Genomic DNA, 23,830 nt, shown 5'->3' on the forward strand with positions numbered 1-23,830 from the left:
GATGGCTTTCTTAGTCTCTGCTGTGCTACAGTCTACAGCCCACAGCCAGTGCATGCCTGCTCCATTAAGCTTCCCCTGGACTCTGGTTCCCTGGCTGCCCTGGTGAGATACTGCTGATGCTGCTGCAAACCCTTGTTCTCTTAAAAGTAGAGGGAGAAAACACCCCACTGGCCACAGTCTTGCCCTCTGTGTGCTTCATGTAGGGTGCTCCCAGGCGGTCCCACATATCGGCTCTGGGTCCATCAAGAAAACAGGAACTCTTCACAGAACACCCACCTGTCACGCAGTCAAGCTTTTCTCCTGAAGCAACCAGAACTGTCTTGTACCAGGAAATAAAAAAGAAACCCATGTGCGGAAAGCAATCTAGTGGTTGAAAACCATTTCTTGGGAACAATAACCAAAAGATGACCTTGCCATTTTGAGCCTGTGAAAAGAGTTTTCCAAAATAAGAACCACGGCCAGAAAAAAACTTCACTACAAATAATTTTCAATAGAAAAACAAAATCTTGTACTTGGAGGTTTGCAAGCATGCATCCTCCCATGCATAAGGCTGGGAGAGGTAAGTTTAAAAAGAAGGGATAAAGTAGATGAAAAAATATCCATTATTTTGGTAGCTTGCATAAGCACTAAGGAGCAACCAAAATAACTCATATTAGTTAAAGAGAATTATCATTCAGCTACTTGAGAAGCTGAATGTGTTTCCAAAGTAATGAAGGGGGACGCTGGGAAGTACAGAAGCTCACTTGCACTGGATCTCTTTAGAAAGAGGAAACTGGCACTGCTACAGCAGAAACTCTCAATCTCACCAGACTAGCACCAACTTTTTCTAACAAATATGTTGAAAATTCCTTTCTATGAATGAAATTCAGAAATAATATAAACTACTACATGTCGTTTTTTCCCAACCCAGGGACCATACCCAGGTTTCCCGCATTGCAGGCGGATTCTTTACCATCTGAGTCACCAGGGAAGCCCTTTAAATCAATATAAGGTCTTAAGTGAAATATAAAGTAGAAACAAATCCAAAGTAATTTACGCTAACATATCAAACCAGTCAATCCTAAAGGAAATCAGTCCTGGATATTCACTGGAAGGACTGATGCTGAAGCTGAAACTCCAATACTTTGGCCACCTGATGTGAAGACCCTGATGCTGGGAAAGATTGAAGGCAAGAGGAGAAGGGGGTGAAAGGATGAGATGGTTGGATGGCATCATCAACTTGATGGACATGACTTTGGGCAAGCTTTGGGAGTTGGTGATGGACAGGGAAGCCTGGCATGCTGCAGTCCATGGGGTTGCAGAATAGGACACGACTGAGCAACTGAACTGATATATATGTGTGTGTGTGTGTGTGTGTATTAATAATGAGTAGAAATTATTATAAGTAATGATCTTACAGTCAGTAAGTTGGTATTGAGAGAAACTCAGTGATATTCAACTAAACACTGTTGACCCTTTTAAAACTAATGTTTTAAAATAAGGGCTAAGAAGTGTAAGAGAGAGAGAGTGTGTGTGTGCGTGTGCTCATGTGAATGTTGGAAACAGTGTTGAATTCTATGGAGAAGTCAAGTAGGGTAAAAACCAGTAAATGTCCACTGAATCTGGAAATATGGAAATTTTAGGGTGAGAATTTCAATGGAATGTTGGGGATAAAGTAAAGACTGGGAATGAGTGAGAAGTAAGGAAATGGAGGCTAGTTCTTCTAGATACTATTTTAAGATTTGGCTGTAAAGTAGGGGAGAGAAAGGGTTGGAGAAATGGGGGATTAGAAGGAGAGCTGGTTATTTTTTCCCATGGTTCTGACCTGAACATGTTTTAAATCTTTCTGGAAAAGAACAAGATGAACTGGAGTCTTTCAAGAAGAGAGAGAATGAGGTCAAAGTTCTAGAGGGTATAGGAAGAGATAAGGTCTAGAGCATAGGTGACTTTAGTGCATATATTTGAGAAAAACTACCCCCCAAAATTGGGCTTACCCAGTGGCTTGGTGGTAAAGAATCTGCCTGCAATGCAGGAGCCACTGGTGACACAGGTTTGATCCCTAGGTTGGGAGGATCCCCTGAAGGAGGGCATGGCAACCCACTCCAGTATTCTTGACTGGAGAATCCTATGGAGAGAGGAGCCTGGTGGGCTACAGTCCATAGCATCGCACAGAGTCAGAAATGACTGAAGTGACTTAGCAAGCACACACACACCCCAAATTTGGTAACAAAGGCACAAGTAGGCAGTCTTTGAACAAAGACCACCCTCCTCCCTCTTCCAGCTCAGTGAAGACTCCAGACTTGTGCAGCCAAGGACATAGGGCTCCCTCTCCTCAAGCTACCATTGAAAGGGCCCTATTCCTAGGACAGGCAGAACTTCAGTGTTTCACATCCTATCCCTAGCTGCCTATCAGTTCATTTGCTCAGTCATGTCTGACTCTTTGCAACCCCGTGGACTGCAGCATGCCAGGCTTCCCTGTCCATCACCAGCTCCTGAAGCTTGTCCATGGAGTAGATTATGCCATCCAACCATCTCATCCTTTCACCCCCTTCTCCTCCTAGCTTCAGTCTTTCCCAGCATCAAGGTGTTTTCCAATGAGTCAGTTCTTCACATCAGGTGGCCAAATGATTGGAGTTTCAGCTTCAGCATCAGTCCTCCCAATGAATATCCAGGACTGATTTCCTTTATGATGGACTGGTTGGGTCTCCTTGCAGTCCATGGGACTCTCAAGAGTCTTCTCCAACACCACAGTTCAAAAGCATCAATTCTTCAGCGCTCAGCTTTCTATATAGTCCAACTCTCACATCCATACATGACTACTGGAAAAACCATAGCTTTGACTAAATGGACCTTTTTCTCCAAGGCTAATTCTAAGCAAGTGTCATTGAGAGGTGGAGGCTCCCTTCTTATGTTCAACCCCCACATTTAGAATAGAGGTTATACCCCAGATGTGGCATGCTGAGAATACTGGGGCCCACCTGCCTTGCCTCATCCTATGTGACGGCTTCATGCCAGGAGAGACAAGACAAAGGGGCTACAGGCTGCTGCCAGCACATTCTAGTGATCACTCAGAGAAGAAGTATGATTCAGAGAGAAGCTTGTCATTGTCCATGCCTGCAGCTCTAGAGCCCTGGCTCAGTGATTTCGGCTGGGTGAGAAGCAGATTGTAAAATAGGTAGTTCCTAATCTCTTCCCAAAGGAACTGATTTCAGTTTCAGTAGAGCATGGAAAACTTCAAACCTAACAGCACAGTGAAGGTTTTGGTGAAAGACAATGAGAAGGAGATTCATGGATTTTTAAGAAAACACAACCTAAACTGTAGGATGGCTAGTTTATGAGAGACTCATGGAGTAGCACTGCTGGGAGGAATCCTCTTAGAGTCAGAATATCAAACATCCCTCAGAAACTATTCTTTCAAAGAGCCACACTTTGATTGGATTAGTTTGTAGGACAATTTATGCCCTAGGGCATTATTAGAAACAATAGAGCAATAAGCTTGCAATTAGTGGGGTTTAACAACTGAGTGTTGTCAGGGACAGAAAGAGCACTTACCAATATCACTATCATCCCAAGGTGTGGAAGTATCCAAGTTGTGTCTTCTGATGCCGAAAACTCAGCCTCTGTGCACTGGTGCCAAATCAAATCTTGGAGACAGAGTTGGGGTGAATTAGAAAAGAAGAGCTTTATTGCTTTTCCAGGCAAAGGGAGTCATGGCAGGCTCCTGCCTTTGAAAACAGTCCAAACCTGGGAGGATTTGGTGAAGAGTTTTATAGCAATAGTTCAAGAGTGGGCTTGCTGATAAGGATCAGGGTGTGTGCAGGGCCTGCACTCCTTTAATCTGCTCTCAAGTAATCTCTTGATGAGCTTCTCTGGTTCCTTTAATCTGACTTCAGATGGTCTTCTCTAGAATGAAGAACTGCTGACATCTCGCATTTGTTGGGGGTTTAGTTCTATAGGACTTCCCTGGTGGCTCAAACGGTAAAGCATCTGCCTACAATGTGGGAGACCTGGGTTCAATCCCTGGGTCGGGAAGATCTCCTGGAGAAGGAAATGGTAACCCACTCCAGTATTCTTGCCTGGAAAATCCCATGGACCTAGAAGCCTAGTAAGCTACAGGCCATGGGGTCACAAAGAGTTGGACACGACTGAGCGACTTCACTTTTTCACTTTAGTTCTATAAAGAGCTTAAAGATATTGCTATGCCTATGCAGGTCAGGAAGCAACAGTTAGAACTGGACATGGAACAACAGACTGGTTCCAAATAGGAAAAGGAGTTCGTCAAGGCTGTATATTGTCACCCTGTTTATTTAACTTATATGCAGAGTACATCATGAGAAACGCTGGACTGGAAAAAACACAAACTGGAATCAAGATTGCCAGGAGAAATATCAATAACCTCAGATATGCAGATGACACCACCCTTATGGCAGAAAGTGAAGAGGAACTCAAAAGCCTCTTGATGAAAGTGAAAGTGGAGAGTGAAAAAGTGGGCTTAAAGCTCAACATTCAGAAAACGAAGATCATGGCATCCGGTCCCATCACTTCATGGGAAATAGATGGGGAAACAGTGGAAACAGTGGCAGACTTTATTTTTCTGGGCTCCAAAATCACTACAGATGGTGACTGCAGCCATGAAATTAAAAGACGCTTACTCCTTGGAAGGAAAGTTATGACCAATCTAGATAGCATATTCAAAAGCAGAGACATTACTTTGCCAACAAAGGTTTGTCTAGTCAAGGCTACGGTTTTTCCTGTGGTCATGTATGGATGTGAGAGTTGGACTGTGAAGAAGGCTGAGCGCCAAAGAATTGATGCTTTTGAACTGTGGTGTTGGAGAAGACTCTTGAGAGTCCCTTGGACTGCAAGGAGATCCAACCAGTCCATTCTGAAGGAGATCAGCCCTGGGATTTCTTTGGAAGGAATGATGCTAAAGCTGAAACTCCAGTACTTTGGCCACCTCATGGTAAGAGTTGACTCATTGGAAAAGACTCTGATGCTGTGAGGGATTAGGGGCAGGAGGAGAAGGGGACGACAGAGGATGAGATGGCTGGATGGCATCACTGACTCGATTGACGTGAGTCTGAGTGAACTCCAGGAGTTGGTGATAGACAGGGAGGCCTGGTGTGCTGCGATTCATGTGGTCGCAAAGAGTCAGACACGACTGAGCGACTGATCTGATCTGATCTGATCTGATGCCATCCGGAAAGAAACAGGACCCTGCCCCAAGGCTGCACTGTTGTTTCTTGGCTGTGTTTTCTTTGTCTCTGAATCTCCTCCCTTCCCTGATTAGCAACTGTTTGAATCTGCTCTTTGGGACACAGGCAGGGAAGGTCATGGAGGTTGGGGTCTGTTCCCTACAAACAAGGAATGGGGACACAGAAATGCTTCTATACCCAGGAGCCCCAGAGGGTCTTGCTTGGTTTCACTCCCTGAGGAACAACATCAGAGACTTCACACTTTATAGGATGGAGAAAATAATATTGCTAAAATAATCCAGTCACTAAAAAACAGGCAAACAAAAATAACAGATCTTGGTTGGGGAAGAAGGGAGACGAGTACCCAGAGTCCTACAATATATCATCTCAAATGTCCAGTTTCTAACAAAAAATTATGAGGCATGCAAGAAACAAGAAAATGTAACCCATACACCTTGGGAATAAAAGAATAACAAAAGCTGCCTCTGGAAACAACCAGATATCAAATTTCACAGAAAGGACCTCAAAATACCCATTATAAATGTGTTCAAATATGAAAGAAAAATGAAGATATTCACAGATAAACAAAAACTGAGATAATTCATCACTAGTGAACCAATCCTACAAGATATGCTAAGGGGATTTTTTTTCGGACTGAATTAAAAGAACACTAGACAGCAACTCAAACTCAGATGAAAAGTAAAGAACACCAATAAAGGTAACGACAGGGGTAAACATATAAACATATTTTTAATTTGTAATTTTCTACCATGTGATTTAAAAGACAACACATAAAACAATAATTATAATCTGAGTTGATGGGCACACAGTGTATAATGGTGTAATTTGTACAACAATAAACAACACAAAGGAGAGAGGATGGAATTAAGGCAATGGCACCCTACTCCAGTACTCTTGCCTGGAAAATCCCATGGATGGAGGAGCCTGGTAGGCTGCAGTCCATGGGGTCACTAAGAGTCGGACACGACTGAGCGACTTCACTTTCACTTTTCACTTTCATGCATTGGAGAAGGAAATGGCAACCCACTCCAGTGTTCTTGCCTGGAGAATCCCAGGGACAGGGGAGCCTGGTGGGCTGCCGTCTATGAGGTCGCACAGAGTTGGACACAACTGAAGTGACTTAGCAGCAGCATAGGGGCAAAGTTTTGTATAATACTGAAATTAAGTTGGTATTAACCCAAACTTAAATTGTTATAAATTAATATGTTAACTATAATTTCAAAGACAACCAGTAAGAAAATAATATATAGTTAAAGAAATGACAAGGGAATTAAAATGGTACACTACAAAATGTCTATTTAACACAAAAAAATAAATAATGGGGAAACTGAGGCACAAAAGAGAAGATATATAGAAAACAAATGGCAAGATGGGAGACATAACTCCTACCTTATAAATAACTACATTATATGTAAAAAGATCAAACACTCCATTTAAAGGGCAAAATGGATTGTTTTAATGAGTCAACTATCTGTTGGCTACAAGAGAAACACTTCAGATTCAAGGTCACAAGTAGGTTGAAAGTAAAAGGATAGAAAAAGATACTCTATGCAAACAATAACCAAAAGAGAACTGTCATGACCATATGAAAAAAGACAAATAGACTTAAGACAAAATAATTTAATGGAGTCAGAATCTTAAAAAAAAAATCAATATATCAGGAATATATAACAGTTATAAAGATAAATGTCCTACCAACCCCCCAATACATGAAGTAAAACTGTCAAAACTGAAGAGAGAACTCGACAATTCAAAAATAATAGCTGGTGCCTTCAATAGTCCATTTTCAGGGATGGGTAGAAAACCTGACAAAAGAACAATAAGAAAATCCAAGATTTGAACACTATAAACCAATCAGACTTACACATATCTATAGAACACTCCAACAGCAGTGTACACCTTCTTCTCAACCACACATGGAATATTCCCCAGGACAGACTATACATTAGTTCCAATAAAATTTACCAGTTCCAATAAATTTTAAAAGACTAAAATCATACAAAGTATGTTCTTCACAATGGAAAGAAATTAGAAATCAATAACAAAAATAAATTTTATGAATTCAAAATATCTGGAAATTAAACAACATAGCAATGGATCAAAGAAGAAATAACAAAGAAAATTAGAAAATATTTTGAGTTGAATGAAAAACATACCAAAGCTTATGGTGGTTTAGCCACTAAGTCATGTCTGACTCTTGCAATCCCATGGACTGCCAGGCTCCTTGTCCATGGGATTCTCCAGGAGAGAATACTAGAGTGGGTTGCCATTTCCTTCTCCAAAGCTTAGGATATAACTAAAGCAGTGGTTGGAGGAAAGTTATAGCAGTAAATACCTATATTTAAAAAGACTAAAGACCTCAAATCAATAATCTGAATAAACTAGAAAAACAAGAGCAAGCAAAAATCCCAATAAAAAGGCAGAAGAAAGAAAATTATAAAGACCGATGTGAAAATAAATGAACTAGAGAATAGAAAAACAATAGAATCAATAAAACCAAAAAATTGGCTCTTTTAAAAAATCAACAAAATAGACAAACAAGACTGATCAAAAAAAAACAGAAGCCTTAAATCAGTAAAATCACAAATGAAGTGGGGACATTACTACCAACCTTACAGAAATGAAACAGACTATAAGGGAATACTATGAGCTACTATATGCCAACAAATTAGATAGTCTTCCAGGGCAAATTCCTAGAAAGTCACAAGCTACTGACACCAAATCAAGAAGAAACAAAATCTGAAGAGATCTATAACAAGTAAAACAATGAATTAATAATCAAAATTGTTTAGATTACTTCCTACCCAAAAAAAGTCCATGACAAGAAGGCTTCACTAAATGGATACTGCTGCTACTGCTGCTAAGTCGCTTCAGTCGTGTCCAACTCTGTGCGACCCCATAGACGGCAGCCCACCAGGCTCCGCCGTCCCTGGGATTCTCCAGGCAAGAACACTGGAGTGGGTTGCCATTTCCTTCTCCAATGCATGAAAGTGAAAAGTGAAAGTGAAGTAATAGCCAGGACGTGGAAGTCACATAACTGCTCATTGACAGACAAATGGGTTTTAAAAACTGTGGTGCATACATAGAATGGAATATTACTCAACCATTACAAAGAATGAAATAATATCATTTGCAGTAACATGGATGGACCTAGAGATTATCATAGGCTTCCAAGGTGGCGCTAGTGGTAAAGAACGTACTTGCCAATGCAGGAGATATAAGAGACACAAGTCCCATCCCTGGGTCAGGAAGATCCCCTGGAGAAGGAAACAGCAACCCAGTCCAGTATTCTTGCCTGGAGAATCCCATGGACAGAGGAGCCTGGTGAGCTACAGTCCATAGGGTCACACAGAGTTGGACATGACTGAAGCAACTAAACTACTAAGTGAAATAAGTCAGACAATGACAAATATCATAATATCACTTTTTTGTGGAATTAAAAAAAAATGATACAAATGAACTTATTTACAAGATAGAAACACTCACAGACACAAAAAACAAACTTACTGGAGTTCCCTGGTGGCACAGTAGGTAAGAATCCACCTGCCTGTGTAGGGGACACGAGTTCCATCCCTGGTCTGGGAAGATGCCACATGCTGGAAAGCAACTAAGCCCATGCTCTCGAGCCTGGTAGTGAGCCCACGCACCACAGCTACTGAAGCTCACATGCCCTAGAGCCCACAGGCTGCAACTGCTGACCCTGCATGCTTCAACTACTGAAGCCCGTGCACCTGGAGTCTGTGCTCCGCGACAAGAGACGTCACCGCAGTGAGAAGCCGGCACAGCGCAACTAGAGAGTAGTCTCCACTCTCTGCAGCCAGAGAAAGCCCGCGTGCAGCAATGAAGACTGAGTGCAGCCAAAATAAATACATAAAAGAGAAAACAAACTTATGGTTACCAAAGGGGAAAGGATCGGGGAGGGATAAATTGGTAGTTTGGGATCAATATATACACACTGCTGCTGCTGCTGCTGCTGCTGCTGCTGCTGCTGCTAGTCGCTTCAGTCGTGTCCGACTCTGTGCGACCCCGTAGACAGCAGCCCACCAGGCTCCCCCGTCCCTGGGATTCTCCAGGCAAGAACACTGGAGTTGGTTGCCGTTTCCTTCTCCAATGCATGAAAGTGAAAAGTCAAAGTGAAGTCGCTCAGTCGTGTCCGACTCCCAGCAACCCCATGAACTGCAGCCCACCAGGCTCCTCCGTACATAGGATTTGCCAGGCAAGAGTACTGGAGTGGGGTGCCATATACACACTACTTATATAAAATAGATTAAAAAAAAAAGGTCCTACTGTATAGTACAACTATATTCAATAATCTTATAATAACCTATCATGGGAAAGGATCTGAAAAAGAAAAGATACACACACAAACACACATATATACACATATGTATAACAAATCACTTTGCTGTATACCTGATACTGCTGCTGCTGCTAAGTCGCTTCAGTCGTGTCCGACTCTGTGCGACCCCATAGACAGCAGCCCACCAGGCTCCCCCGTCCGTGGGATTCCCCAGGCAAGAACACTGGAGTGGGTTGCCATTTCCTTCTCCAATGCATGAAGGTGAAAAGTGAAAGTGAAGTCGCTCAGTCATGTCCAACTCCTAGCGACCCCATGGACTGCAGCCTACCAGGCTCCTCCATCCATGGGATTTTCCAGGCAAGAGTACTGGAGTGGGGTGCCATTGCCTTCTCCATACCTGATACTAACACATTATAAATATTTCAATTTAAAAAATTATCTAATTACCAGCCAACAGAAGACAGCAGAAACACTAGGCAGGAACTCTTAAGACAGTGGTTCCCCAATACTACCAACTTGGCTCCATGAAGAAGCTTTCATTTGTCTTAAAAATATACTGTACACATGTACACATGTTTGTGCACATGAACATACATGCACACAGATTATTCCAAGCTTATGTCCTCCCTATGTTTCTTTGTTATGATCTCCTTTCATTTGTGTATTGACAATGTTAAAGAAGCATTGTTGAACTTTGCAACTACTTAGGGAAGTAATGTGTTTACCTGATGAAATAAAGAGCTGACAAATGTAATCAGTCTCTAAGATTTATTTATTATTTAAATGCCAGAGTCTGAGACTTATAGTCAAGAGTTATGGTCAGACCCAACATTTTGTTTCTGAAAGAGAATGTAGGAAGACTGAGTTCACCCTTAAGGAATAAGTAACTGAGAGTGTTATATCATGGCTGAGACCTTGCTGGGTTTTAGGAGCAGCCTGGCCTGGTCTCCCAGCCCAGGCCCACCCCTGTCAGCAGGGTGGCCTGAATAAGTTCTGTAGAATAGCCCAGACTCAGCTTCCTCATCCTGGGATGAAGATGAAACCCACCACAGAGGCTGTTGTGAAAATTTAAAGAGATAATACAGGTTAAAGAAAATAAGATGAATGAAAAAAGATGTGCTACATATATACAGTGGAATATTGTGAAAATGAAAGTGTTAGTCGCTCAGTCCTGTCCAACTCTCTGTGACTCCATGGACTGTAGCCCACCAGGCTCCTCTGTCCATGGAATTCTCCAGGCAAGAATACTGGAGTAGGTTGCCATTCCCTCCTCCAGGGGCTATCACTCAGCCATAAAAAAGAATGAAACATTACCATCTGCAGCAATGTGAATAATAGAGATTATTATACTAAGTGAAGTAAGTCAGAGAAAGACAAATATCATATTCTACTTATTTGTGGAATTAAAAAAAAATGTTTCAAATGAACTTATTTATAAAACAGAAACAGACTCACAAAGAAAACAAATTTATGGTGACCAAATGGGAAAAGGTTGAGGAGGGATGAAATGGGAGTTTGGGATTAACATATACACACCACTGTATGGAGGACAACAAAGTCCTACAGTACAGCACAGGGAACTATATTCAACATCTTGCAATAACCTATAGCGACAAAGAATCTCAAAAACACACACACATAAAGCTGAATCACCTTGCTGTATGCCAGAAACTAGTATTTTTGTTTGTTTTGTTTTGCCTTTGTAACACAACATTGTAAATCAACTATATTTCCATTAAGAAAGAAAAGAAGGAATGGTGCTGATCAAGCTGTGCGGCTCCATTCCTGGTCCATGACAGCAGTGCAAGCAGCACTGTGCACATGCGTGTACCTGTGAATTCATGTACATACTATTACAAATACATCGTCTACTGCAGCAGGAGGTCTCTACAACACAGTCAACCTGCAAGAAGTTTTATCTGCAGCCCCAGGGATCCTCCAGGTGCAGTGCATTGTGTCTGAGGTAGAGTGCTTAGTCGGCCAGTCACTTCCTCTCCTGCAGGCCAGGGGAGCGACCAGCGACGCTCATTTTAGTTCACCATCACCATTTCTGCCATTTACAAATAGTACATGAACCTCATTTTCTTCATATCATGTTTTTTGAATCGGCTCATTTTTTTTTTTCCCCTTGACTATATCAATTTTTAAAGCATTCCTTCTGGAGAGGCAGCAGTGCACAGAGGTGAAGAACACAGTCTGGAGTCAAGCTGCCCTGGTTTCAACACTGCTTCTGCCACTTCCTAACCTGATTTAACTCCCTTGTGCCTCAGTTTCCCCATCTATGTGATGAGGGTGGGCTTCCCAGGTGGCGCTAGTGGTAGAGAACCTGCTCGTCAATACAGAAGACATAAGAGACCTGGGTTTGATCCTTGGGTCAGGAAGATCCCCTGGAGGAGGGCATGGCAACCCAGTACTCTTGCCTGGAGAATCCCACGGGCAGAGGAGCCTGGTGGGCTGTGATACACAAGGTCTCAAAGAGTCAGACATGACTGAAGTGACTTAGCATGGACACAAGCATGATGAGGGTGATTATAATTCTTATCACAAAGGCTTACAATCAGGTTGTGAGAAACAAAGGGCTGTCTCTTTACAAAGTGTTTGAAACAGGCCTTCCATAGAATAAATGCTATATGAGTGTTTGCTAAATAAATGCCTCTAATGTAAATGGAAAACCAGTACTACCTTCCATAAAATCTTAAAACAAATAAAATCTTAGAAACAAAAGAGGGTTTACTAAGTCTAGCTAGATATTTACCTGCTAAAATGCTTAGTGGACTGGCCCTGGTATCTTTAAAAACAGAAAACAAACAAGAAAGAATCAGGCGAAGGAAGTTGTAAGCACCAGAGTGAAGCCTCTTCTCCACTCAACCAGAAAAGCAGCAGGGCAGATGAAACAAGAGTAACTTTCTCAGTGCACCACCACCAGAAATTATCCCCAGACACACTAGGAGTCAGCTGGATGTGCTCTGAAAAGTTCTGGAAAGGCCATTAAGATAGGAAAGTGAGAGGTATTCCAAGGAGCACATGTAAATGAAAAATGAAACCAGGCATTCCTGTGTTGATCTACTTATCACAAATATCCCTGTATTAAGAGTAAAATATTTTACACTGATAGGTTGGCTCCAAGGCAGAGAATCTGTTTTCACCTTGAACTGCAGCTCCCTTGTACAAGGTGCTGCCAGTGAGCCTGTCACTCAAGCCTCCTCTCCATCCTTCATCTAGAGGTGACTCAGCACCTCCCAGTAGGTGATTCCAGGTGACAGCCTACGGCCAGCTTGCCTTCTCTTCTCTTTTGCAGGCAGAGTGGGCTTAATTTTCATGTATTTATTCTTGTAGCCACCAGCGTCACCTGAGATGGATGGCTGGAGGGTAGCAATAGATTTGGGATCTTGGCACCTCTGAACCTCCTGTCCTGTGTGCCCAGGTTACAAGGGCCTGTAACCTGTCAGTCTCAATGGGTCCTGATGGATGGGGTGAGCACCTTATACAGCCTCCTTCCATAAGAGGATTAAAGGTGATGTTTAGAAAGCACAGCTCCATCCCTGGAGGGAAGATGCCAAGAGATATCAACACACAGTTCTGCATAATCAGTTCAACACCAACACAACAAAAATGAGAAAGGAAGATTAAAAACTAATCCACATTTCATAGCACTGAGGGGTGTGATGAAATGGGGAATAGAGTGAAAGCATGAAGCCCAGAATCACAAAATGCTCTCATTTCACTCTTTTAAAACCTCAAGACTGAGGTAGGAGATGATTCCAGCCCTTGGGAGAATTCTTCCAAGGCCCTAGGAAAGAGTATCCAATTCAGAGTTTCTCTCCTTGTGGATGAGCACAGGAAGGGCTGGAGAGTTGGCCACGTTAGGTGAGTGTCTTGAATAATTAAGGGGCCACTCATAGTTGAGTGATGCCCTGATAGGCCCATGTCCCAACCTGGGAAATCTCTCCTCGGGCCCCTTGATGGAGAGGAGGGGATTCCAGAGAGATGCTGGTGACCACCTCCCTTGAGGTGTCAGGCAGGATGCCCCTGGAGACACCAAAGAGCAGCAGGGGCAAGTGGAAGGTACAAGGGTCAGCACTCTGCAGCCTCTGCGGGCATCGCCTTAAACTCCCAGTCTTTGGTTTATGTAATGTGCTCACTCAACCCAGTGTAGCAACCCCCTCTCCCAACATTCCTGGGTGTCCAGCTCTGGGTTAGCCCTGGTCCTGCCTTTCTCCTCCCTCTGTCCTTTCTGTACCCCTCCCACCTGCTCCCCTTTCTCTTTGCCATATCCCATAACTAATGTACAATGTTTAAAGATTAACACTGGAGGGTTTTTCCACTTCTAGGTTCCATATTATCAAATTCAAAAAATCAGAAATTGGGCTTTGCTGATAGGACTGAATCTTGGAAACTGAGACTTCTCAGGAAGTAGAGAATACAAGCCCTATTTGCACAATCAAATGACTACAGACATTTGGGAGCACAACTAAGACATCCAGGGGTGGTTTCTTGATAGAATCTGGGCTTTCTGCTCACCGATGATATGAAAATGGCTTCAAACATCAAGCTCACTTCTCTTCTAAGTGACATCTTTTCTCCCTCCTGGAGCTCCTAGAAGCCTTCCATAATCGCCCAGCAGCCAACCTCAGTTTCTCCATGCCCTCTCAGTCTGCATAATCAGAAGAGAGCACCTCATTAACCAGTGAGAAGGAGAGTGTACTTCTAGCCAATGACAAGAGCTATGTACTCTTTGAAAGAGGAGAGTAAAAAAGGTGGCTTAGAACTCAACATTAAAAAAACTAAGCTCATGGCATCCAGTCCAATCACTTCATGGCAAGTAGATGGGAAAACAATGGAAACAGTGGCAGACTTAATTTTCTTGGGCTCCAAAATCACTGCAGACAGTGACTTGCAGCCATGAAATCAAAAGAAAAGCTATTACAAACCTAGATGGCATGTTAAAAAGCATAGACATCACTTAACCAACAAATGTCCATATAGTTAAAGCTATGGTTTTTCTAGCAGTCATGTACAGATGTGAGAGTTGGATCATAAAGAAAGCAGAGCCCTGAAGAACTGATGCTTTCGAACTGTGATGCTGAAGAAGACTCTTGAGAGCAACTTGGACAGCAAGGAGATCAAACCAGTCTATCCTAAAGGAAATCAACCCTGAATATTCATTGGAAGGACTAATGCTGAAGCTGAAGCTCCAACACTTTGGCCACCTGATGTGAAGAGTGGACTCTGTAAAAGATCCTGATTCTGGTGTTGACTAAAAAAAGATGTACAATTGAGAGTTGCAAGTTAAGTTTTATTTGGGGCAAAATGAGGACTGGAGCCCGGGAGGCATGATCTCAGATAGTTCTGAGAGACTGCTCCAAAGCGGCAGTGGGGGAAAGTCAATATATAAGGTTTCAGTGAAGGGGGAGTTCAATACCATGAAGCACTTAATTTACAGAAGGTTTTTGTAAGTCAGGAGGATCTGATGTCACCATGAAAGGATTTAGTGCTTCTCTAGATATGAGGAGATGCAAGGATAGGTATCATAAAATCTGTTCCTAAAAACATCCAACTATCTAAAGACCTGTCCCACCAGATTCCCTGGACCACAGAGAGCCTTACTGCACCCTGAACTCCCTCAGGGGTTGTTGAAGGTCAACAGCTATAGCAGCATGCCTTTGTTGTTCAGTCATCGGCAATGCTTGTGATAAGTGCCAGTGTAATTGACACTGGGAAAGATTGAGGGCAGGAGGAGAAGGGGACAACAGAGGATGAAATGAGTGGATGGCATCACTGAATCAATGGACATGAGTTTCAGCAAACTCTGGGAGATAGTAAAGGACAGGGAAGCCTGGCATGCTGCAGCCCATGGGGTCACAAGAGTGGTACATGACTGAGCAACTGAATAACAACATGAACAAGCACCAGACAGACATCTGACATTTAATCCTAATGACACCTCACTTGGTAGGCACCATTAGCCTAATGCTACAGATGAGGAATGTGGGGCTCAAAGTAAATTTCCCAGAGTCATGTGGACCCCAGGGCCTCTGCTCTTAACTATCATGTTACTGTATCATATAGAATCCCCAGAGGCCTCAGTGGGTCACTGGATTTGTGTACTGTTGATTTAGGTATATACTGTCAAATTATCTCCACCCCAAAATACTGCTCCAGGTTTCCTCAGGCTTTTACCTGAGAAAATATATTTATATGGAAATACTGATATACAGCAGCCCACATTCGTTTTGTATGCTATGCATTTACTTTTGCAGCCTAGTGGCTAAAATAGTTTTCATGTTTGAAACTTAAAAACATATGCATGGAAAGAATGTACTGTACAACACAGGGAATATAGCCGGCGCTTTGTAATAACTGTAAATGGAAAGTAACCTATAAAAATTATTTAAAATTTTTTAATTAAATTTTAAAAAATGTATACATGGATAAAAATATAAATAAATAAATACACATAAGTATAGCCAACAGAATCTTATAGTTGTCAATTTTCTAAAAGATTTAACCCAGAATTTCACATGAATGAATTTAGATTTAACTATTTATAAATGGTACATGATAGTGGCTGTAGAGATCTCCAGCCAGTTAATTAGCTTTGGTTTTTCCTTCTGTGAATAGGCAATTTAAAATCATTGTCCCAGGATTGTAGAGAAGATCAGACAAGGGCATTCATATCCAAAACACCCAACACAGCTTTCACTCAACATTAGTACTGTTGCAATTTCCTTATTAGGATTCTTTAAATAAGATATATACATTTGTTTGCATATTCTTACTAAATTCTTAAAAACCAACAGTCAAATCCAATTCATCTATAATAAAACCATGTACTGTGCATAAAATCATTTGAAAAGAATGACACAATACTATCAACTGACATTTTATTTTACATGATAGAGTGCCATAGTCTCGGTACAAAGTGACCTTAACTGCTGAAAAATTCCTTCCTTATTTTTACTGCAACAAATCATATGGTGAAGGAAGACCTTCATCAGGGTCATGCAACTCAGAATGGCTTCTTTGGGGATACGTGCAAGCACCTTTGGGGACTTGGGAGGAAAGTCTTAGTCATTTTTCAAGAGAATATGTTTTTATTTATTTGTTTATTTTTCGAAGGACTGTCCTATATAAGGGATTTAGAACAGTCTTTTTGGCTGTGATGGGTCTTCCTCACTGGACACGGGCTTCCTCTAGTTGTGGCAAGTGGGGACTATTCTCCAGTTGTGATGCATGTCCTTCTTGTGGTGGTGGCTTCTCATTGCAGAGCTTAGGCTCTAGAGCGCAGGCCCAGTAGCTGCAGTGCATGGGCCTAACTGCCCCAAAGCAGGTGGAATCTTCCAGGACCACGAACTGAAGCCATGTCCCCTGCAATGGCAGGTGGATTCTAAACCACTGGAGCACCAGGGACGTCGTTAGTAATTGGCTTTCCCCCTACAGGATGTGTCCCGTCTCCCCTTTTAAGCGTCAGGTCCTCAATAGTAGGGACCCTATTTTTTCTGTCTTTTGTCTCCCACCCCCAGATCAGATCAGATCAGTCGCTCAGTCGTGTCCGACTCTTTGCGACCCCATGAATCGCAGCACGCCAGGCCTCCCTGTCCATCACCAACTCCCAGAGTTCACTGAGACTCACGTCCATCGAGTCAGTGATGCCGTCCAATCATCTCATCTTCTGTCGTCCCCTTCTCCTCCTGCCCCCAATCCCTCCCAGCATCACAGTCTTTTCCAGTGAGTCAGCTCTTCGCATGAGGTGGCCAAAGTACTGGAGTTTCAGCTTTAGTATCATTCCTTCCAAAGAAATCCCAGGGCTGATCTCCTTCAGAATGGACTGGTTGGATCTCCTTGCAGTCCAAGGGACTCTCAAGAGTCTTCTCCAACACCACAGTTCAAAAGCATCAATTCTTCAGCGCTCAGTCTTCTTCACAGCCCAACTCTCACATCCATACATGACCACAGGAAAAACCACAGCCCTGACTAGATGAACCTTTGTTGGCAAAGTAATGTCTCTGCTTTTGAATATGCTATCTAGGTTGGTCATAACATTCCTTCCAAGGAGTAAGCGTCTTTTAATTTCATGGCTGCAGTCACCATCTGTAGTGATTTTGGAGCCCAGAAAAAAGTCTGACACTGTTTCCACTGTTTCCCCATCTATTTCCCATGAAGTGGTGGGACCGGATGCCATGATCTTCGTTTTCTGAATGTTGAGCTTTAAGCCCACTTTTTCACTCTCCACTTTCACTTTCATCAAGAGGCTTTTGAGTTCCTCTTTACTTTCTGCCATAAGGGTGGTGTCATCTGCACATCTGAGGTTATTAATATTTCTCCCGGCAATCTTGATTCCAGCTTGTGTTTCTTCCAGTCTAGCGTTTCTCATGATGTACTCTGCATATAAGTTAAATAAACAGGGTGACAATATACAGCCTTGACGAACTCCTTTTCCTATTTGGAACCAGTCTGTTGTTCCATGTCCAGTTCTAACTGTTGCTTCCTGACCTGCATACAAATTTCTCAAGAGGCAGATCAGGTGGTCTGGTATTCCCATCTGTTTCAGAATTTTCCACAGTTTATTGTGATCCACATAGTCAAAGGCTTTGGCATAGTCAATAAAGCAGAAATAGATGTTTTTCTGGAACTCTCTTGCTTTTTCGATGATCCAGCGGATGTTGGCAATTTGATCTCTGGTTCCTCTGCCTTTTCTAAAACCAGCTTGAACATCAGGAAGTTCACAGTTCACATATTGCTGAAGCCTGGCTTGGAGAATTTTGAGCATTACTTTACCAGCATGTGAGATGAGTGCAATTGTGCAGTAGTTTGAGCATTCTTTGGCATTGCCTTTCTTTGGGATTGGAATGAAAACTGACCTTTTCCAGTCCTGTGGCCACTGCTGAGTTTTCCAAATTTGCTGGCATATTGAGTGCAGCACTTTCACAGCATCATCTTTCAGGATTTGGAATAGCTCAACTGGAATTCCATCACCTCCACACCCCCCCCAACTCAAATCAACAGATACATGTACACAGGTAATGCATGTCCAACACTGTGTCCATGGGGAGAACATAGATAAACAGCAGAAATTGTGGTCCTAGCTGAGAGGCACAGATAATCTCAACAGGCAATTTTGGCACTGGCTGAGCTAACCAGATATTATTGCTGGTATCTAAATTTCTTAATATAAGTTCCAGAAAGCCAAGTAACTTTTAGAAAAGTATATGATGCAATAAGGAAAGCAAATCCATCCATTCATATATAAATAAATAGAACTATAGCTTTATTAAGTCCTGATATGTGCCAGGCAAGGGAACCCCAACAGTGAATTAGACTCAATCCTCAATCTTGGGGAGATCCCTGTCTTGTTAGGAAGATGAACATATGAAAAAGCAAGACCATGGTGTGTTGTAATAAGCTCTATAAAAACTGGCCAGGACCTGGTGAGGACCCAAAGGAGAGCACAGTCTAGGCTACTGGCCATGAGGTGGTGGGAGGGGTGGGTCAGAAAAGATCTCAGAGATGAGGTGATCCTTGGCCTTGGCAGTGTCTCCCAAGGTGAATGCCTGTCTGGTGGAGGAGGGGTGGAACATTCCAGAGAAGCCATGGCAGCATGGCATGTGCAGAAAAACAGACGCTGGGGACAAAGGAGAGCTGTAGGCTAGAGGAGGGGCATGCCAGCTCACATAGCAAGAGAAAAGGTTGGAGATATGCCTCGAGATTAAACCAAAAAGTCCCCAGCACCACACTAGAGCGTGTACTTCATGCTGAAGGAAACAGGAACCCATCATCAGCTGGTTTTAAGCAGACAGGAACATAGTCAGACTTGAATTTTTTAAATTACTTTTTATTGGAAGACAATTGCTTTACAATGTTGTGTTAGTTTCTACTGACAAATTAGCTATATGTATACATATATCCCCTTCCTCAGGGGCTTCCCTGGTGGCTCAGCAGTAAAGAATCTGCCTGCAGTGCAGGAGATGTAGGAGACAAGAGTTCGATCCCTGAGTCAGGAAGATCCCCTGGAGGAGGGCATGGCAACCCATTCCAGTATTCTTGCCTGGGAAATCCCATAGACAGAGGAGGCTGGAGGGCTATAGTCCATGGGGTTACAAAGAGTCAGACAGGACTTAGCTACTAAACAACAAATCCCCTCCCCTTGAGCATCCCTCCCATACCCACCCCCACTCCACCTCGCTAGGTCATCACAGAGCATGGGGCGGGGCTCCCTGTGCTATACAGCAGCTTCCCACTAGCTAATTTACACATGGTAGTGTATATATCGGAGAAGGCGATGGCACCCCACTCCAGTACTCTTGCCTGGAAAATCCCATGGACAGAGGAGCCTGGTAGGCTGCAGTCCATGGGTCGAGAAGAGTTGGACACGACTGAGAGACTTCACTTTCACTTTTCACTTTCATGCATTGGAGAAGGAAATTGCAACCCACTCCAGTGTTCTTGCCTGGAGAATCCCAGGGACGGGGGAGCCTGGTGGGCTGCCGTCTATGGGGTCACACAGAATCAGACACAACTGATGCAACTTAGCAGCAGTGTATATATGACAATGCTACTCTCTCAATTCCTCCTTCCCTCTCCTTACCCCCACCATATCTACAGGTCTGTTCTTTATATCTGCATCTCTATTTCTGCCCTGAAAATAGGCTCATCAGTATCATTTTTCTACATTCCATATATAGGCATTAATATATGATATTTGTTTTTCTCTTTCTGACTTACATTTTTAAGAGATTATTCAGGTAATACGCATGACAGATGGACACACTGGATGAGAGTCTGCAGGACAGTCTCCTGCAGACAGAATGGTGTCTCAATGATCAAAATGAAAAATAATGAAGGCCCAAAGGAAGGCAGAGGAAGTGGAAAGAGAAAGGGAAGGCAGTCTTGTAAGATGTCAGTTCCAAAAATTTTGAGCTGTCTCATCTTGAGGAGGTATCAGAAAGCAGTAAAAGGCAAAGAAGGATATCATTTGCTCCAGTTACAATTAGCAAGTATTCTGCAGTGCAGCTGGTGATTCTAAGGATCTTCCCTCTTAACCTTAGAGTCCCTCCTGCCTTCCATACGAAGACAGAGTGATAGCTGGTCCTAAGCAGACTCTAAACCCTAGCTCCATCACTTACTAGCAGGGTAACCAAATACATAAATCTATTAATATTAGTAGCTGCACTCAGTAAATGCTAGCTGCTCTTGGACCAGGCTGGGTCTCTCTTCTGATGGCCTAGCTTGTCCTGCAGAGGTTGCTAACTCTTGTTGTGGAAAAAACACTCAGACTTAGCATTTTAAAAATATGACTTTTGTCATTCGTGGAAGGTCTATATGAAAGGAGCAACCACCAGGCAGAAGCCAGGCAATTAGCACACCCCAGTCCTTATCATGTCAGTATCACAGATCCCCCTATATACACAGTGCCAGTCAAGATCCACCCTCCCCGCCACCCCTGCCAGGAGAGCCTTGTGCCCACAAGTGCACAGACATCAGAAGGTATTTGAAAGGACGGCTAATCACATATCCATCTAAAAACAAGGGGATCTCAGTTTTTGTTCAGAAGAACCTGGGGATTGTGACCTTGAAGACATGGAAAGAGGACATGATGTTTGTTCAAAGATATTAAGGATCATTTTGGAGTACTTGAGTTTTTAACTAAATATGTGATATGACATTCTGGTGGTTATGGAGGAAACTGATTTCCTTAAAAGCTTTTCGAGGTAACAATAAACCTCTCTTCACTCCTGAAGAAGGACATTAAATTGGACAAAATTTGGTGTGTTTTTTTTTTAATAAAACAGAATTGCTCTCACTTAAATTTCAATTTCTTATAATAATAGAGCTGTTCTTCAGTTAGGTAAGCTGGGAGGATGATTTGTACCATATAAATACTTCCCTCAAATATTCAAAAATTAGGATCCCAAATTCATTGACAGAAATCACAACAGTGGCTTTTAATGGTGGAAAAGAGGGGAGAGACCTGAAAAGGGGCATGAAGGAAATATCTGGGGGCATGGGCACAGTCTGTAAAGATACAGATAGGGATGTAAGTTGTACATTTGTCACAACTCATGGAACTGTCCACTTAAGGTCTTTGCATTTTACTGTATGTAAATTATACTTCAATTTTTAAAAAGGAAACAGGGAAAGAAGCTTGCATGCAGACTTCCAGTTAAACATGATGGACTGAACATATTCATTATATCATCTCCTCTGGAAACTCCACTAAAATGAGGATAAAGGGACAGGATAGGTATAAGCCCATCAAGACAAAGAGATTAAGATAGTTCATCCCATTTTTGAAGATGGAAAGTTTATAGAGGAGTAGGAACTGCCAGAGTTAAGATGCTCCTAGTAAAGTGCCCTCAAAAAGTGATAAGAAGCTGGCTTAATTCACCTTTCTGCATCCTCAGAACCTCAGGCCATTCCCAGACAGGAGAATGGAGATTTATCCTCCAGACCCTGGGCCCTGGAGCACCATTCAGAAGGTCCCATCCATCCACAGAGCACTTTGAAGAAGTTGTTTGTAATGTAACTTCAAGCTTATAAGCTTCAAACTTCAAGCTTAATGTAAATGGACAGACATTGTGATAAATACCTCTACCACACAAGAAACTGAGAAAAAGAACCCAGAGGAAACAGAAACCATGTAAGGAACAGAATAAGACATTTCAATAAAACTACAAGCAACATCTTTAGATCACAAGCTGGAATTAAGATTGCTGGGAGAAATATGACACCACCCTTATGGCAGAAAGGGAAGAGGAACTAAAGAGCCTCTTGATGAAGGTGAAAGAGGAGAGTGAAAAAGCTGGCTTAAAACTCAACATTTGTATTCAATATCATATTCTAACACATATATACAGAATGTAGAAAAATGGTACTGAAGAATCTATTTACAGGGCAGCAATGGAGAAGCAGACATAGAGAACAGACTTATGGACACAGGAAGAGGGAGGAGAGGGTGAGATGTATGGAAAGCGCAACACAGAAATTTGCATTACAGCCAACGAGAATTTGCTGTATGACTCAGGAAACTCAAACAGGGGCTCTGTATCAACCTAGGGGGGTAGGATGGGGAGGGAGATGAGAGGGAAGTTCAAAAGGGAGGGGGATATATATATATATATATATATATACACACACACACACACACACCTATGGCTGATTCATGTTGAGGTTTGACAGAAAACAACAAAATTCTGTAAGGCAATTATCCTTCAATTTAAAAATAAATAATTTTTTTTAAAAGTCAATGAAAATAAAGCAATGTCAATAATAATTAAAAAAAAAAAAACTCAACATTCAAAAAATGAAGATCATGGCATTGGGTCCCATCACTTCATGGCAAATAGATGGAGAAACAATGAAAACAGTGACAGACTTTATTTTCTTGGGCTCCAAAATCACTGCAGATGGTGACGACAGTCATGAAATTCAAAGACACCTGCTCCTTGGAAGAAAAGCTATGACAAACCTAGACAGCATATTAAAAAGCAGAGACATTACTTTGCAAACAAAGGTCTATATAGTCAAAGCTATGGCTTTTCCAGTAGTCATGTATGGATGTGAGAGTTGGACCATAAAGAAGGCTGCACTGAAGAATTGATGCTTTTGCACTGTGGTGTTGGAGAAGACTCTTGAGAGTCCCTTGGACAGCAAGGAGAGTCAACCAGTCCATCCTAAAGGAAATCAACCCTGAATATTCATTGGAAGGACTGATGCTGAAGCTGAAGCTCCAATACTTTGGCCACTTGAGGTGAAGAGCTGACTCATTGGAAAAGACCCTGATGCTGGGAAAGATTGAAGGCAGGAGAAGGGAACAACAGAGAACGAGATGGTTGGATAGCATCACCGATTCAAAGGACATGAGTTAGAGCAAGCTCTGGGAGATGGTAAAGGACAGGGAAGCCTGGCATGCTGCAGTCCATGGGGTTACAAAGAGTCGTACATGACTGAGCCACTGAACAACAAAAAATAAGGCACTAGTCCTCTCAACAGCTTCCTATAATCTAAAAGCAGATGGCACCTTCAAAACTCTAAGCATCAGTGTTTCAGTCTAGACTTTAATACCTACCAGTGTCTGAAAAAAAAAAAAAAAAACAGCCATTTTCAAACATTTTAAAACACAGACCTTCTATGTGCCCATTTTTGAAAGAAAGTGAAAGTTGCTCAGCCATGTCCGACTCTCTGCGACCCCATGGACTATACAGTCCATGGCATTCTCCAGGTCAGAATACTGGAGTGGGTATCCATTCTCTTCTCCAGGGGATCTTCCCAACCCAGGGATCCAGCCCAGGTCCCCTGCACTGTAGGCAGATTTTTTGCCAGCTGAGCCACCAGGGAA

The sequence above is a fragment of the Bos taurus genome, chromosome 2, assembly GCF_002263795.3.
Source record: "Bos taurus isolate L1 Dominette 01449 registration number 42190680 breed Hereford chromosome 2, ARS-UCD2.0, whole genome shotgun sequence".
NCBI classification, from domain to species: Eukaryota; Metazoa; Chordata; class Mammalia; order Artiodactyla; family Bovidae; genus Bos; species Bos taurus.